Source organism: Delphinus delphis, chromosome 13, assembly GCF_949987515.2.
Source record: "Delphinus delphis chromosome 13, mDelDel1.2, whole genome shotgun sequence".
Classification (NCBI taxonomy): Eukaryota; Metazoa; Chordata; class Mammalia; order Artiodactyla; family Delphinidae; genus Delphinus; species Delphinus delphis.
In genome coordinates this window covers 37762670-37780481 of record NC_082695.1, presented here as the reverse complement: position 1 = coordinate 37780481, position 17812 = coordinate 37762670, and the positions used below count along the sequence as shown (strand labels likewise).

The 17812-nt window shown below is 35.5% G+C and overlaps 1 protein-coding gene across 2 annotated transcripts in view; it reads left to right on the top strand.

The window, feature by feature from the left end:
• Positions 1-17812, top strand: part of ROCK1 (Rho associated coiled-coil containing protein kinase 1) — a 147714-nt gene that overhangs the window by 36441 nt on the left and 93461 nt on the right. The window lies entirely within an intron of this gene.

The window sequence follows — 17812 nt, the reverse complement described above, 5'->3', positions numbered from 1 at the left end:
ATAGTCAAATCTTTTTAACTAGATTTAATTTCTTTTATCGTTTCTACACTTTGAAATCTTGGCTCAGAATTTTACTTATCAATTTTTTTGGTTTCTGTTTTTCTCTTCTTTATAAAATTATTTTTTCAGCCTTAATTTTATTTTGGAATATAGTGCCAGATTCTGAATTGCAAACTTTTAAAAAATTTTTCTTAATTTCTCACATCTTACTGAAATTGCAGGAAAATTTTATTGCTGTTTAATTTGCTTCACCTTCCTACTTAACAATACAGCAGAAGAACTAAAAAGATGGAGAAACTTTACCCCTTCTTATTTGGTGGGAGGCAAAAGGATGAATCCTTGTTAGTACAAAGTTGGGGTGTGTAATTTTGTGAAGTAGGGTAGCAAGAATTGGAACACATGCTTTTAAATATCTGTTACTGTTTTTGTTATGCAACATTGCTGCTTTCATAATACTAAGTTTGCCTTTACATTGTATTTTGTAAATAGAAACATCAGTAGCCACAGTAGAAATAAGTAAAATGAAATGAAAGTATAAAGCTAAAGAAAACTATTTTAAACGGATAAACCTGTGTAGTTTAGTCTAGTTTTCAGATTGAAGAAAAGTACAGAGAATAATACTAAAAGTTTTAGCAAATCATATCTAGCATTAGGTAAAAATTTTGACCAAGTAGGGTTTATACCAGGATTGCAAAGTTAGTGTAAGTTTCAAAATCAGTTAGTGTAATCTATCATATTAACATATTAAAAAAGAAAATCCATAATATCATCTTAGTAGATGCAGAAAAAGCATTTGAAAAAAAATCAGTATCCATTCTTGGTTTACAGATATCTCTCAGCAAAGTAGGAACTGGAGGAAACTTTCATACCCTGATAAAGAGAATCCACAAAAAACCTATAGTTCAGATTGTATTTAACTGTGTATGACTAAATACTTTTCCCCTAAGATTGGGAAAAGGCAACTATGTCTTCTCCCACTACTTCATTCAGTGTTGTCCTGGAAGTTTTAGACAGTGCAGTAAGGTGTAAAATAAAGAAAAATCATATAGATTAAAAAGGAACAATTTAAAATTATTCAGACACTGTATTTTTCTGTATAGAAAATCCTCAAAATTCTACAGAAAAAGCCTCAAGAACTTATCAGTGAGGTCTCAAGCTAGAAGATTCACATACAAAAAACAGTTTAGCAGTAAGCAATTTTAAATTGACATTATAGCAAATATAGCACCACTTACAGTAGAAGCAAAAGCATGAAAAGTGTAGGGATAGATTTGACAAAATGTGTGTAAGCCTGTATACTGAAAATGATTTAATATACTGAGAGAAATGAAAGAAGACCTTTAAAAAAAAGACAGATATTCAATGTTGATGGATTAGATAATTCAGTATTAAAATGTCAGGAATCCCCAAGTTAATTTATCTATGGAGTCCATGTCTTCTCAGAACCTAAGCAGGCTTTTTTGTATAAAGTAACCATTAATTCTAAAATTCATAAGGCAATGTGAAGGGTCTGGAATAGCCAAAACAATCTTGGAAAGTAAGAACCAAGTTGGAGGACTAACACTATTGGATTTTAAGATCAAGGCAGTATAATGAAATGAAAGAATAAACATAGAGATAAATGGAACAGAAATAGATCCTTATATATGCAGTCAGTAGATTTTCAACAAAGTTGACAAGGTAATTCAGTACCCAAGCCTTACTTTGCAGTATATTACAAAAATCAACTTAAAATGGATCATAGACCTAAATGTGAGAGCTAAAACTAGTAATAGTTCTAGAATAAGACATAGAAAATATTTGTGATTTTGGTTAGGCAAGAATTTCTTAGATGAGACACAAATGGCACAAACCGTTTTTTTTTTTTAAGATAGATTAGATTTTATCAAAATTCAAAACTTTTTCTCTTCAGGTGATACTGCTAAGAAAATGAACAGGTAAACCACTGACTAGGAGAATATGGTTGCAAAACAAGTGAAAGGGGAAAAAATAGTCTTTTCAACGAACATTGCTCAGACAACTGGATAGCCATATGCAAAAGAATGAAGTTGGACTTCTGTTTCACACCACATACAAAATTAATTCAGAATATAAAATTGTAAAACTCTTAGAAAAAAAACATAGGCATAAATCTTCATGACTGTGGATTAGACAAGTGTTTCTTGGGTATAACCTAAAGTATAAGAAGGAAAAGAAAAATAAATAAGTTGGGCATCATCAAAATTAAAAACTTTTGTGCTTCAAAGGACACTATCAAGACAGTTGAAAGAGGGACTTCCCTGGTGGCACAGTGGTTAAGAATCTGCCTGCCAGTGTGGGGGACATGGGTTCGCACCCTGGTCTGGGAAGATCCCACATGCCGCAGAGCACCTAAGCCTGTGCGCCACAACTATTGAGCCTGCGCTGTAGAGCCTGTGAGCCACAGCTACTGAAGCCCGTGTGCCACAACTACTGAAGCCCGTGCTCCGTAATAAGAGAAGCCACTGCAATGAGAAGCCTGTGCACCGCAACGAAGAGTAGCCCCTGCTCGCTGCAACTAGAGAAAGCCCGCGTGCAGCAGCGAACAACCAACGCAGCCAAAAAAAATAAATAATTTTTTTTAAAAGACAGTGAAAAGGTGACTCACAGAATGGAAGAAAATGTTAACAAATCTTATACAATAAGTCCCTTACATATGAACCTTCAAGTTGCAAACTTTGAAACGTGTGACATGTGTTCACATGTCCAATCACGTAAGTTAGTTCAGAGGTCTGGTGTACATTGTCACTTGCGTGCATCCTCTACAAGTGGTTGTGCTTTGTGTACTTTACAGTACTGTATAGAGTACAGTAGTACAGTATCTTTATTTCAAACCCAGGATGTCCAGAAGCAAACGTAGAAGCAGTGGTGATGTAGCTGGTACTGTGTACTTTTCAAGGTACTGTACTGTAAGATTAAAAATGTTTTCGGGCTTCCCTGGTGGCGCAGTGGTTGAGAGTCCGCCTGCCGATGCAGGGGACACAGGTTCGTGCCCCGGTCCGGGAGGATCCCACATGCCGTGGAGCAGCTGGGCCCGTGAGCCATGGCTGCTGAGCCTGCACGTCCGGAGCCTGTGCTCCGCAACGGGAGAGGCCATAACAGTGAGAGGCCCGCGTACCGCAAAAAAAAAAAAAAAATGTTTTCTTTATTCTCTGTTTATTTGTTTTTTATGTATTATTTGTGTGAAAAGTATTAAAAACCTATTACAGTACAGTACTATATAGCCTGTTGTGTTAGTTAGGTACCTAGGCTAACTTTGCTGGACTTACGAACAAATTGGATTTACGAACGCACTCTCGGAATGGAACTCGTTCATATGTAGGGGACTTACTGTACTTGATAAACGATTGATATCTAAAGACTTACAACTCAATAATAAAAAGACAATCCAATTTAAAAATGGGCAAAGGATCTGAATAGACATTTCTCAAAAAAAGACACACATGAAAAGCTGTTCAACATGGTTAGTCATCAGGAAGTTACAAATTATGGCCACAATGAATCAGTACACATTTATTAGAATAACTAAAATTTAAAAAACTGACAATATCAAGTATATGTGAAGATGTGGGACAGCTGAACTCTGACACATTGCTGGTTGGTTTGTAAAATGGTAAGCTGCTTTGGAAAACAGTTTGGCATTTTTCTTATAAAGTTATACATGCATTTATCACGTGACCTAGGGATCCCACTCCTGGGTATTTATGTAAGATAAATGAAAGTATATATCTATGTGAGACCTATGTGAGAATGTTTAAGGAGCCTCTATTTACAATTGCTGTAAACTGGAAGCAACCCAGATGCACATCAGCTGATAAATGGGTAAATAAATTGTGGTACACCACATAATGGAATACTCAACAGTAAAAAGGAGTAAATTACTGATAGGTGCAACAACATTGATAAATCTCAAAAGCACTGTGGTAAGTGAAAAAAGCCAGGCACCCCCCCCCCCAAAAAAAAGGCCCAGCACAGAAGGGTACATACTGTATGGTTCCCACTTACATGACATTATAACATTCTCCTTCAACTCCTAAAGTTGTATTTATGTAATATTTCACACAGAATAATAGATTTTCATAGGATAGTATTCTGCATGTTGCTGAAATTCATTTATATGGATTTTTATAGCTTTCATTAGTGGGGACATCAAAATTATTTTTCTGAAGGTAAATGTTGCTTTGCATTGCTTTTTGCTGACAGGTATCAAATGTAGTGATCTAAGAATAACACCTGGAACATGGAATAAAATCTTTTTCTTTAGTAATTCAGCTCAAGTCTCACTAAAGTATACCAGCTTTAAGGTATAGCAGCCTGAAATATTTTCAACTTCAGGCCTAATTATATTACAAACTGTATTTTCATCTTTTTGTGTTGAAGCATGTATGGACACTGAAAGGGAAAAGAGAATCTGTGACCCTTTGACTGAATAACTAAATATAAAGATTTGCTTTTCTGCACTCTGGTCTATGATACCTAAATAGTAAGGACTACAAAGAAAATGTTTATCAGCCTCACAGAACTGATAAAGATTTTAAGGTGAACTTTTAAAGTAAGGGTTAGAAAGGTATCCAGATAAAATCAAACTGTCTTGGTGGGAAGAAACATGTTGTGGGGCAGGTACACACTGGAAGGAGGAGGAGGGGGATGTGGAAACGGTGATTTTTGACTGTATATGTTTGTAAACCATTGTGAATTTCACTGCGATTTGGGGGTACAAGATTCATAATTAACGTTAATACGAAAGCATACTTATTAAACAGATACTACCAGTCTAAAAGAAGGTAATGGAGATCATTGTACGTATGAAAAAAATCCATGAACCTGAAAGGAAAAATGTGGTAGAGAGCATTTGTTTGGATTCAAAAAATAAACCCAGCAAGGGAAGTTTATAGCTCTACAGGCTTGTCTCAGGAAACAAGAAATATCTCAAATAAACAACCTAACCTTATGCCTAAAGCAATTAGAGAAAGAAGAATAAATAAAACTCAAAGTTAGAATGAAAAACATAAAGATCAGAGCAAAAATAAATGAAATAGAGACAAAAGCAGTAGAAAAGGTCAGTGAAACTAAAAGCTGGTTCTTTGAGAAGATAAAGTTGATAAACCTTTAGCCAGACTCATTAAGAAAAAAAGGGAGAGGGCCCAAATCAATAAAATCAGAAATGAAAAAGAAGTTACGGGCTTCCCTGGTGGCGCAGCGGTTGAGAGTCCTCCTGCCAATGCAGGGGACGCGGGTTCGTGCCCCGGTCTGGGAGGATCCCACATGCCACGGAGCTGCTGGGCCCGTGAGCCATGGCCGCCGAGCCTGCGCGTCCAGAGCCTGTGCTCTGCAGCAGGGGAGGCCACATCAGTGAGAGGCCCATGTACCGCAAAAAAGAAAAAAAAAAAAAAGTTACAACCGATACCACAGAAGTACAAAGAATCATAAGAGACTACTATGGGCAACTATATACCAACAAAATGGACAACCTAGAAGAAATGGACAAATTCTTAGAAAGGTACAATCTCCCAAGACTGAACCAGGAAGAAATAGAAAATATGAGCAGACCAATTAGCAGTACTGAAATTTAATCAGTAATTTAACAACTCCCAACAAACAGAAGTCCATAACCAGATGGCTTCACAGGTAAATTCTACCAAACATTTAGAAAAGAGTTAACACCTGTCCTTCGGAAACTATTCCAGAAAATTGCAGAGGAAGAAACACTTCTGAACTCATTCTATGAGGCCACCATCAGCCTGAAACCAAAACCAGAGAAAGATACCACAGAAATGAAAATTACAGACCAATATCACTGATGAACATAGACGTAAAAATGCTCAACAAAGTACTAGCAAACTGACTCCAATAATACAGTAAAAGGATCATATACTGTGATCAAGTGGGATTTATGCTAGGGATGCAAGGATTTTTCGATATCTGCAAATCAGTGTAATTCACCACATTAACAAATTGAAGGATAAAAACCAGGTGTTCATCTCAACAAATGCAGAAAAAGCTTTTGGTAAAATTCAACATCTACTTATAATAAAAACTCTTCGAAAGAGGGCATAGAAGGAACGTACCTCAACATGATAAAGGCCATATGTGATAGATCCACGGCTAACATTGTACTCAGTGGTGAAAAGCTGAAAGCATTTCTTCTAAGACCAGGAACGAGACAAGGATACCCACTCTTGCCATTTCTGTCCAACATAGTTTTGGAAGTCCTAGCAACAGCATTCAGAGAAGAAAAAGAGATAAAAGGAATCCAAATTGGAAAAACGAAGTAAAACTGTCACTGTTTGTAAATGACATGATGCTGTGCATATAAACTCCTAAAGGTGCTATCAGAAAACTACTAGAGTTCATCAATGAATTCACTAAAGTTGCTGGATACAAAATTAATATACAGAAATCTGTTGTATTTCTATTCACTAACAGTGAAATATCAGAAAGAGAAATTAAGGAAACACTCCCATTTACCATTGCATGAAAAAGAATAAAATAATTATGAATAAGCCTACCTAAGGAGGCAAAGGACCTGTACTCTGAAAACTATAAGACACTGATGAAAGAAATTGAAGAGCACACAAACAGATGGAAAAATATACCATGTTCTCGGATTGGAAGAAATCAATATTGTTAAAATGAGTGTACTACCCAAGGCAGTCTATAGATTTAGTATAATCCCTATCGAATTACCAATGGCATTTTTCGCAGAACTGGAAGAAAAAATACTTAAACTTGTATGGAAACACAAAAGACCCTGAATAGCCAAAACAAAGAAGAACGGAGCTGGAGGAATCAGGCGCTCTGACTTCAGACTCTACTACAAAGCTATACTAATCAAAACAGTATGGTACCGGCACAAAAACAGACATAGATCAATGGAACAGTATAGAAAGCCCAGAAATAAACCCACACACTTATGGTCAGTTAGTCTGCAACAGAGGAGGCAAGAATATACAATGGAGAAAAGACAGTCTCTGCAATAAGCGGTGCTGGGAAAACTGGACAGCAGAACATTCTCTAACACTGTATACAGAAATAAACTCAAAATGGATTAAATACCTGAATGTAAGACCAGATACTATAAAACTCTAAGAGGAAAACATAGGCAGAACATTCTTTGACGTAAATCGCAGCACTATTTTTTTTATTTTTCTCCTCCTAGATTAATGGAAATAAAAACAAAAATGAACAAATGGGACCTAATTAGACTTAAAAGCTTTTGCACAGCAAAGGAAACCATAAACAAAATGCAAAAAAACCTACGAACTGGGAGAAAATATTTGCAAACGATGCTACTGACAAGGGATTAACTTCCAAAATATGCAAACAGCTCATACAACTTAATATCAAAAAACAAACAACCCAATCAATAAATGGGCAGAAGATCTAAATAGACACTTCTCCAAGAAGACATACAGAGGGCCAAAGAGCACATGAAAAGATACTCAATATTGCTAATTATTAGAGGAATGAAAATCAAAACTACAAAGAGGTATCCCCTCACACTGGTCAGAATGTCTATCATCAAAAAGTCTACAAACAATACATGCTGAAGAGGGTGTACACTGTTGGTGGGAATATAAATTGTTGCAACCACTATGAAGAACAGTATGGAGGTTCCTTAAAAAACTAAAAATAGAGTTACCATATGATCCTGCAGTCCTACTCCTGGGCATATATCCAGAGAAGACTGTAATTAGAAAAAGATACATGCACCCCAATGTACATAGCAGCACTATTTACATACAATAGCCAAGACATGGAAGCAACCTAAATGTCCATCGACAGATAAATGGATAAAGATGTGGTATATACATACAATGGAATATTACTCAGCAATAAAAAAGAATGAAATAATGCCTTTTGCAGCAACATGGATGGACCTAGAGATTATCATATTAAGTGAAGTAAGTCAGAGGACAAATTTCATATGATATCACTTACATGTGGAATCTAAAAAGATACAAATGAACTTATTTACAAAACAGAAATGGACTCACAGACATAGAAAACAAACTTATGATTACCAAAGTGGATAGTGGAGGTGGGGTGGGGAGAGATAGATTAGGAGTTTGGGATTAACATATACATACTACTATATATAAAATGGATAAACAACAAGGATCTACTGTATAACAGGGAACTATGTTCAATATCTTCTAATAAAGTATAATGGAAAAGAACCTGAAAAAGAATATACATATGTATAACTAAACCACTTTGCTGTACACCTGAAACTAACACATTGTAAATTAACTATATTCCGATTTTAAAAAGTGGTTAAAAAATCAAAAAAAAAAACAAATGGTATTTCTTGGTAGCATACTATAGCTTTCCTAATGCAAATTACAAAAGTAGTAGCATAATAGCTATTGCTAATGATGTATCAGCTCTCTGTTTATATAAAAGCATAGAGAACTGTTGATAAAATTTTAATTTGCTTTGCCAATGATTTATTATTGAGAAAGTAATGAGAGTAATAATTGCTGTTCTCAGTTTGTGACCAGAAATGCTAAATTGATTAGCATTTAGGATGTGACAGAGACCTTGAGACAAAGCATTCATTTCACTTTAGACCAAGGTTTCTCAGCAGTAGCACTGTTGACATTTTTGAGTCAGATAACTCTTTGATGTGGGGGGCTGTCCTTTGTGTTGTAGGATGTTTAGCAGCATCCCTGGCCTCCGCGTTCTAGATGCCAGCTCTGCCCCCTCCCCCAGTTATGACAACCAAAAATGTCTCAAGACTTTACCAAATGTCCCCTGGGGGTCTAAATTGCCCTCAGTTGAGAACCACTGCCTAAGACTTTCTATTAATGAGGGAAAGAAATTCTGGGCACAGTTAGGCATGTGCTCCAAGCTTAGGAAATTTAATCAAATTTATTGAAAAGATAAATCCTATTAATAGTGATTCCAAGTGAAGGATGAAATTTCTAAAAGGGGTAAATATAAGAAGGCTGCAGCCACAGAAACCAAGGTTATTGCACAGGCAGTTCTCAGCTCAGATTGGAAAGGATATGAATGACTCTGTCAAGTGTGAGTACATATCCAGGGATAAATGCAAAAGAGTAGTACAAATCTGTAAAAATTGCGTTAGGCCAAAAGCCTGTGATGAGCCAAAACTTGTGAAAAGTTCTTGAGACAGCAAAAGTAACTTCTTCCCTCTAATCTTTCCCCATTTAGAGTTATGGGGACAATATGTATGAGAAAATGATAAACTCACTGCATGAGACCATTTATTCTTGAAATATATTTTGAATGCCCAGTCGCTAGAAACATGAAAAATAATACGCTCTTTTTTTCTTAAAAACTGTAGATTTTACCATCTTGTGGGGAGAAATACAGAAGCAAGTAGTAACTTATACATACCTTTATAATGGTGGAAGCTTGTAGAGAAAGTAATGATACACAGATGTTGGAGTAAAGAAAGGCTCCAGAAAGAAAGTAGTATTTGAGTTGAGTCTTAAAGGATGGGCTAGATTTCTCAGTTGAGGAAGAACAATTCAGGCAGAGAAGGAACAGCGTTTGTTAAGCCATCCAAAAGTTATGATACCTTTGAGGAACCAAGAGTTTGGTATATGGTATAAATTGAACTTGGTTTATGATGAGCAGGAAGGAGTAAGGAGGACACGTGGCAGAAGAGACTGAAATGGCATGTTGGGGCTGTTGGGTTAATGGATTGGATAAAAAAGAATTACTTAGTGTCTTATTTTTTGTCGTCATTGTTCTCATGATTTTTAAAAACTTAGATAAAGGAATTGAAGTTCAAGGAAAGAGAAAAAAGTTGAGCACTTTAAATTAGTTTATACCGCCAGATCTACGCAGATTATAACCCTAGAATTTTGAATTTCTTGTATTTCTGTTTTTGATTTGATGATTTTTGTATGGGTGGCCACTTTTTTAGAAATCACTGTTCTGAGGAAGTTTAAAAAACAGTGACTAAATATATCAATTCTAGGCAGGTAGTTACCTTTGGAAGAGGAAAACATGAGGCTTAAGGCTTAGGCAGTAATTTAACATTTTATTTTGAACAAAAGACCAGAAGCAGATAGGCAAACTAGTATCTATTAGTTTAATTGCGATGATAGGTACAACTGACAAGCCACACACACAATAAGAACAAAACAATTTCAGTTGAGATGTAGAAAATAAAGTTCTTTCAAAAGGTTCTATTATGTTATCACTGTATTAAATCACTGCATTAAAAGGTAAATTACATGCATCATTGTAAAAAGATTGTACCTAAACTTTTTATTTTTCCAAGTAATTATATTTAGTAACCTACTGTACAGTATTTTAATGGAGCTTAACCTTTTCTCTAGTGGTTACTTAAATTCCTTCCAAAAATACTATTTCATGGATTGTACACATTTAATTAGTTAGATATTTATTTATATGTAAACTGGCAGTGATGATCATTATAAAGTTTTTTCCTCTTTTTCCCCGTCTTGAAGTCTTAATATGTCATTATTCAGGCATGCTTCAAAATGTAAAATTCTTCCTTACTTTTTAAACTTGTTAAAATCATGATACCTTTCTACTTATTAAATGATTATTTTGATAGTTGAATGTTAGCGTTATTAAATTAGCTATTCATTGGTTGGTGATTAAAATCAACACACAATGATCTTTCATTTAAAAAAAAATAAAATAGTTTTCAGTTCAGCGTATTCTGAATGATATCAATCAATGAATCTGTTATTCATCCAAGGAAGTAAAAACAACTTGACTGTGTTTGCCTTAGTTCCTTGTAGAATTACACAAAAGGTACATACTACTCAATAGAAAAAGTAAACTTTTTTCTTATTTTAAATTAAGGTATAATAGTAATTAAAACAAAACATCAAAAGTTTTAATGACTTGTAGAAGAGCCCTCATTTTAATGTTTGTGACTAGTTTCTCCTAAGAGTGTTTCGTTACACTTATAAAATCATGTACTGCGATATGGAAAGTGAGTACTACGTTATCTTTAGTAAAATTAAAGGTGATTTTCATGTGCTTTGAATATAAAGTTAGATGTAGTTAGAAATCTACATTTCTGGGGGAATTCTAAGGAACAAGAATTGTGAAACTGGAAATTTTATATATAATTTACTTCTGCATTTAAAGTGGATAAGTTTCTTGAGAGGAGTAGAATGTAAATGGATTATAGTGATCATATATTGTGATTAGTATACAATTTCATTTTCAAGTTCTTCAAGTGATGACAAAAATGCAAAACTATTACTTGGTTAGTGGCATTAAAAGCTTCCTTCTCCACAAATAAGTATTAAGGTACATATAAGAGTCTGCCTTTATGAAGCCAGGAAGTACTGAAATGTAGTAGCGTTTTGACATGTTTGTTTGCTTATGAAATCTATGAAAGGCTTGTGTAGTTGGGTAACTCTACCACTTGAGTGGTGGATGTATCTCCATTTCTGGAGAATGGGACAGGATTGTAGTCATCATATTTTGGGATTATTTTTTTCAAACTGGATACTGAAGTATAAGAAACATAGTACTTTGTTGAAGGACATAGGACCAACAGATCATCATAGAGAGTCTAGAAGCATACTTTTTTTATTATATGAAAATTTGATGTAAGCTTATTATGGCAGTTAGGTCATTGGAAAAAAGGTAAGATTATTCAGTAATTTGTTTTGAGACAGATATTCATATATGAGGAGAAAATGAAATTGTCTCTACTTCACAACATGTACCAATGTAAAGACAAAAAATACTAGATGAAATTATAGGTATTATGTTTATAGTCTTTAAGTAGGGAGTGGCTTTTTTTCTTTTTTTTTGAAGCAAGATACCAGGAGTAGAAACTGTAAAGGAAACATTGACAGATTTTGCTTTATCAAAACTTTATAAAGAAAAATAGATATAAAGATGACTGACAAACGGGAAAAAATTACAACATATGTAATAGAATTATATTCCTAATGTATGAAGAGATCCTTCCAGTCAACAAGAAAAACACAAACAATAAAAAAAATGGACAAAGTAACTGAATATGTAGTGTAATGGCGAAAAAATAAAAATTACCAATGAGCAGTTAACAGTTGAACAAAAGCATTAATATTTCAAGAAATATGGGTTAAAAAAATATGGGTTTAAAAAAAAAGAAATATGGGTTAAAAAAAAAAGAAATATGGGTTAAAAAAAGAACCAACCCTCCCTGCCCCCCCGCAACCTGAAGGAGAAAGGTAAAAAGTAATAATATCCAAGATTGGTGAGGGACTGGAGGGCAGTTAGCGTATTTTAAAACTAATAATGTTCATGAGTATAACAATACTTTTACTTAAAGAAATGTGTCTTGCAAAAATAGCACTGAAAATACATGGGAATGTTCATCATTGCAAAAATATATTGATGTTGGGGCAAAAAGTTAGAACAACCCACATAAAAATCAATAAGACATTTCTATCAGCTATCCACAGTGTGTTCAGTGAAAAAGCAAGTTGCAAAATACCTTTTTATGTCAATAAGTATGGATAACACATTTTTTTAAATGAATACATATATTCCGTTGAATGAACATACCACAGTTTAAAAAACTGTTTCTGTAATAGTGGTTCTCAGGTTCCTCCCAGTTTTTCGCTGTTATAAGTGAAAATGTTATATTACTGTTTTTTGTGCATACAGCTTGGTATACTTGGTTTTCCTTTCTTTGAAGTGAATTCCAGGAATTACTGAGTCAAAAGTTGCATCCAATTTGCATTTTGATATGTATTGCCAAAATGCAGTTTTACACCAGAAGGTGGAATAAAAGTCAAAATTTTTTAATGGAGCCATAAAATTGAATATATTATGCAGGATAACCTAGGGTATTACACGATCTTGTTTGAAGTTATTACAAGTAAAATATTACTAAATCAGATAGATTTTCAAAAAGAAATGTTAAATATTCTCTTTATTTACTTCTTAAATTATTTATCTTGGAATAAACTCATGGAAAAGCTGCAAAAATAGTACAGAGAGAGCTTCCCTGGTGGCGCAGTGGTTGAGAGTCCGCCTGCCGATGCAGGGGACATGGGTTCGTGCCCCGGTCCGGGAAGATCCCACATGCGGCGGAGCGGCTGGGCCCGTGAGCCATGGCCCCTGAGCCTGTGCATCTGGAGCCTGTGCTCCACAACGAGAGAGGCCACAACAGTGAGAAGCCCGCGTACCACAAAAAACAAACAACAACAAAAATAGTACAGAGATTCCTATATGCCCTTCACCCAGCATTCCCTAATGTTAACATCTTATATAACCATGGTACATTGACAAAACTAAGAAATTAAAGTCGGTATATTACTGTTAACTATATACTTTACTTAGATATCAGTTTTTCCACTAATCTCCTTTTTTTGGTTCCAGAATCCAATCTAGAATATCACATTGTATTTAGTTGCCATTTCTCCTTAGTCATCTTCAATCTGTGAGAGTTCTCAGGCTTTCCTTGTTTTTTTATGACCTTGACAGTTTTGAAGATTATTGATAAGGTATTTTGTAGAACTTTTCTCAGTTTGTTTTTGTCTAATGTTTTCTCATAATTACCCTGGGGTTATGGGTTTTGGGGATGAGTACCACAGAGATGACATGTGCTTCTCATCACATTTTATCTGGGATATGTGATACCATAATGATTTATCAGTGATAATATTAATGTTTATCACTGGTTTTAAGATAGTGTCTGCCAGGCTTCTCTCCTGAAAAGTTACTATTTTTCCTTTCCATACCTGATTCTTTGGAATCTGGTCACTATTCCAGTCCACACTCAAGGGGAGGGGCATCAATAAGCTCCATCTCCAGTCTCAGAAGGCTACATATTATCTTACAGAGCAAATGTTTTTGATTTTGATAAGGTCTAATTTATCATTTATTTCTCATATGGATTGTGCTTTCGGTGTTGCATGTAAAAATCATTGCCAAACCCAAGATTGATTTTTTAAAACTGCTTTATTGAGATATAATTTACGTACTGAAGAGTCACCCATTTAAAGTGTACAGTTCATTGTTTTTTGTCTGTATTTATAGAGTTGTGCAGTCATTACCTCAGTTACTTTTTGAACATTTCATCATCTTGTAAAGAAACTCTGTACCCATTAGCAGTCGCTCCGCAATCCTCCCCAAGCTCCCCAGCCCTAGACAATGACTAATCTATTTTATGTCTGTATAGATTTGCCAATATGGACGTTTTCTATAGATGGAATCATACAATGTGTGATCCTTTATGACTGGCTTTTTAGACTTAGCATGCTCTCTTCGGGGTTCATCTGTGTTGTAGCATGCATTTCATTCTTTTAAATTGCCAAATAAATAATATTCCATTGTATAGATAATGCCACATTTTGTTTATCCATCCATCAGTTGATGAACATTTGGATTGTTTCTACTTTTTCACTATTATGAATAATTCTACTATGAACATTAGTGCACAGGTTCTTGTGTGGACATATGTTTTCATTTCTCCTGGGTAGATACCTGAAAGTGGAATTTTCATGTCATATAATTCTGTATAACATTTTGAGAAACCCAAGATTGATTTTTAAGTATATACTTTTATTATTTTGGAGTAAATATATATGTGGCTTTTCTGTTGTCCCTGAACAGATAAGAGCAGCAAGTGATTGTGGCCATTTGTAAATAATATCGTTAAATGTCAATATTTTTAATGTTTCAGTAAGTATTATTGAGCACATACGTACATCAAAGACATATCCACGAATGAAGTATGGTCTCTACCCTTAAGGAAATGGGAACATACAATCTAACAGAAGAAATACAAACAATTCCAGCCCACGTTGACAGATGAAATAATAGAGAAATAGTGGTTTCCCAGAGGAGAAAGGCAGCTTATCACACTGAGGGGATCAGGAGGAGATGGATAAAGGATTAGATCTTGTTTGGTAGTAACCTGCTCAAATAAAGTGGGGCTAGTCATTTTAGGTTGGTGATCAACATCTGCAGAAGAATGGAGATGTAAAGCAGTATGGCTGTGTGGGAAATTGCAAGTAACTAGGCATTGCCAGAGCATTGTTGGGGAGAGTATCTAGAAATAAAAGATTGCAGAATCAGAGAGTAACAAGATCTAAAAGCCATTTTATGAGGTGTTGAGGAGTTTGGGTTTGGTTTTGTTTTTTGCCAATCTGTTTCTCACACTGGATTACTCTGTATGTGTGTTTACACGTGTGTGCGCCCTGGCAAAACATAGCACATCTTCCTGGAGCTCGAATTCTGTTTGAACATATGGACATAGAATAACATTTTTATTTTTATTATTAACTGTTGAATTGAAACAAAATCAGTTATTTGGAATTGAATCCCACATTATAAATGTTCTAGGTAAGTTTTAGATAATTTTAGAGCTTATTAGGGCTGCTTTGACTACTCTGAAAATTTGCAAGGTGTATTGGATTTCTTTAGGCAAAGAGTAGCAGTATATTGGACAAATATTGCATTGTTCATAGCTTTTATTGCTATACTTTATCTATTCTGACTTTTTAAAAACATTTTTTAAATAATTGGGTTGTCTTACAATCTGTAGTGGTACGTAAAATGATGTTGCATTTTATAATCTAGGATCTTAAACTAGGCAAAATATATCTTTTTCGCATTAGAAAGAAACAGAGTCATTATAGAAAACTTGAAGTAAATGGAAAATGTGAGGAATAAAATAATCTGTAATCCCACCATACTTAGAGATGACTGCAGTTACTATTTTGGTATATTTCTTGCTGGCTTTTTTCTGTCTATATGTACCAATATATATTTGTGTTTTTAGAAAATTAAGTTCATATACCATATGGAGTTTAATCTGTTTCTACGCTCAATATCATATGTTGAACATCATTCTATGTAATTATTATTAAACAACACAATTTAAATGTTTTCTAATATGTCATTGTATGTATATGTATTCCTAGAAGTAAAATTTATTGGGTATAAAGTGTGATTAAAAAAAAAGATCCTTAAGAAAAATCATCCATTTGCTTTCTAGAAAGTTAAAGAGTCTGTATGTGATTGAAATATTTTTTAATTTTTTGTAACCCTGAAACCTTTCTGCACTGCCTCTTTTGCTAACTTCTGATTATTTAGAGATGATTAGCTAGTTTGTGGCCTATCAAGACTTACGGTGTTTATTTGTGACTCAGTTTGCCCATTTCATTCCTTGCTAACTGTGCTGTATAGTAATATCTCACTTCTCTGAATTTTAGTTTTCTGCCACCATCACCTGGTTCAACACAGTTGACAATCAGAAATTGTTTAAAGGATCTGATGGTCACACAGTCCTGCTTATTGGTCTTAGAAGTAATAAGAGCTTACCAAATTTATAATTTTGCAAGTATTAAATTCTGTAAGTAACAGGTTAATTTTTATTATGGGAAAAAGTGGAACACTGTAAGAAGGATTAGAAGTTCGGAGAATTTTGCAGTTTTAGGTACGATGACTGGGAGAGGGCTCACTAAAAGGTGACATTGGAGAAGAGAGTTGAAGTAGTTGAGAGGGTTAGCCATGCAGATGTTTAAAGAAAGAAAATGGCATGCAGAGGAACAGCCAGTGCAAAGGCCATAAGAGAGGATATTTGAACAGCGGTAAGGAAGTCACTGCAGCTGGTGGGGAGGATTAAACAAGGGAGAGAATAGTAGGATGACATCAGAGAAGGAAAGAAATAGAGAGGGTAGGTCATGTAGAATCTTGTAGGCCATTGTAAGATCTTTGACTTTTGCTCTGGGTAAGATAGCAAGTCAAAGTTTTGAGGAGTGACATGATCTGAATTGTGTTTTAAGAATATCGCCCCATGGGCTTCCCTGGTGGTGCAGTGGTTGAGAGTCCGCTTGCCGATGCAGGGGACGTGGGTTTGTGCCCCGGTCTGGGAAGATCCCACGTGCCGCAGAGCGGCTGGGCCCGTGAGCCATGGCCGCTGAGCCTGCGTGTCTGGAGCCTGTGCTCCGCAACGGGAGAGGCCACAACAGTGAGAGGCCTGCGTACCGCAAAAAAAAAAAAAAAAAAAATATCGCCCCATGTTAAGAATAGGCTACTGAGAAGCAGGGATAGACACCAGGAAATCAGTTAAGAAGCGATTGCCGTAATCCAAAGAAGAGATGATGGTGGCTTGGTCCAGCATGGTAGCAGTGTAGAAGGTGAGAAGTTATCAGGTCCAGATATATTTCAGAGGTAGAGCCAGCCAGGTAGGATGAGGAGTGTAAGAAAAAAAATAGGAGTCAAGAATGCCCCTGGGTTTTTGCCCCAAGCAAAATTGACCCATCAGCTGAAGTGTTGAAATCATAGGTAGAGGTTTGGGGTGAGAACACCTCTTCAGTTTCAGACACATAAAATTTTTAATTTTTATTTATTTTTTATTTTTGGCTGCATTGGGTCTTCGTTGCTGTACGTGGGCTTTCGGTAGTTGTGGCGAGCAGTGCTACTCTTTGTTGTGGTGCACGGGCTTCTCATTGTGGTGGCTTCTTTTGTTGTGGAGCACGGGCTCTAGGCACGTGGGCTTCAGTAGTTGTGGCATATGGGCTCAGTAGTTGTGGCTCGTGGGCTCTAGAGCACAGGCTCAGTAGTTGTGGCACACGGGCTTAGTTGCTCTGCGGCATGTGGGATCTTCCCGGACCAGGGCTCAAACCTGTGTCCCCTGCATTGGCAGGCGGATTCTTAACCACTGCACCACCAGGGAAGCCCCGGGAAGCCCCTATACACATTAAATTTGAGATGTATGTTAACGAAGTAGATATATTATGTAAGCAATTAAATATATAAATCTGAAGTTAAAGAGAGAGGTCTGAACCAGAGATAAAAATTTGCAAATTGTTGACATGTCAGT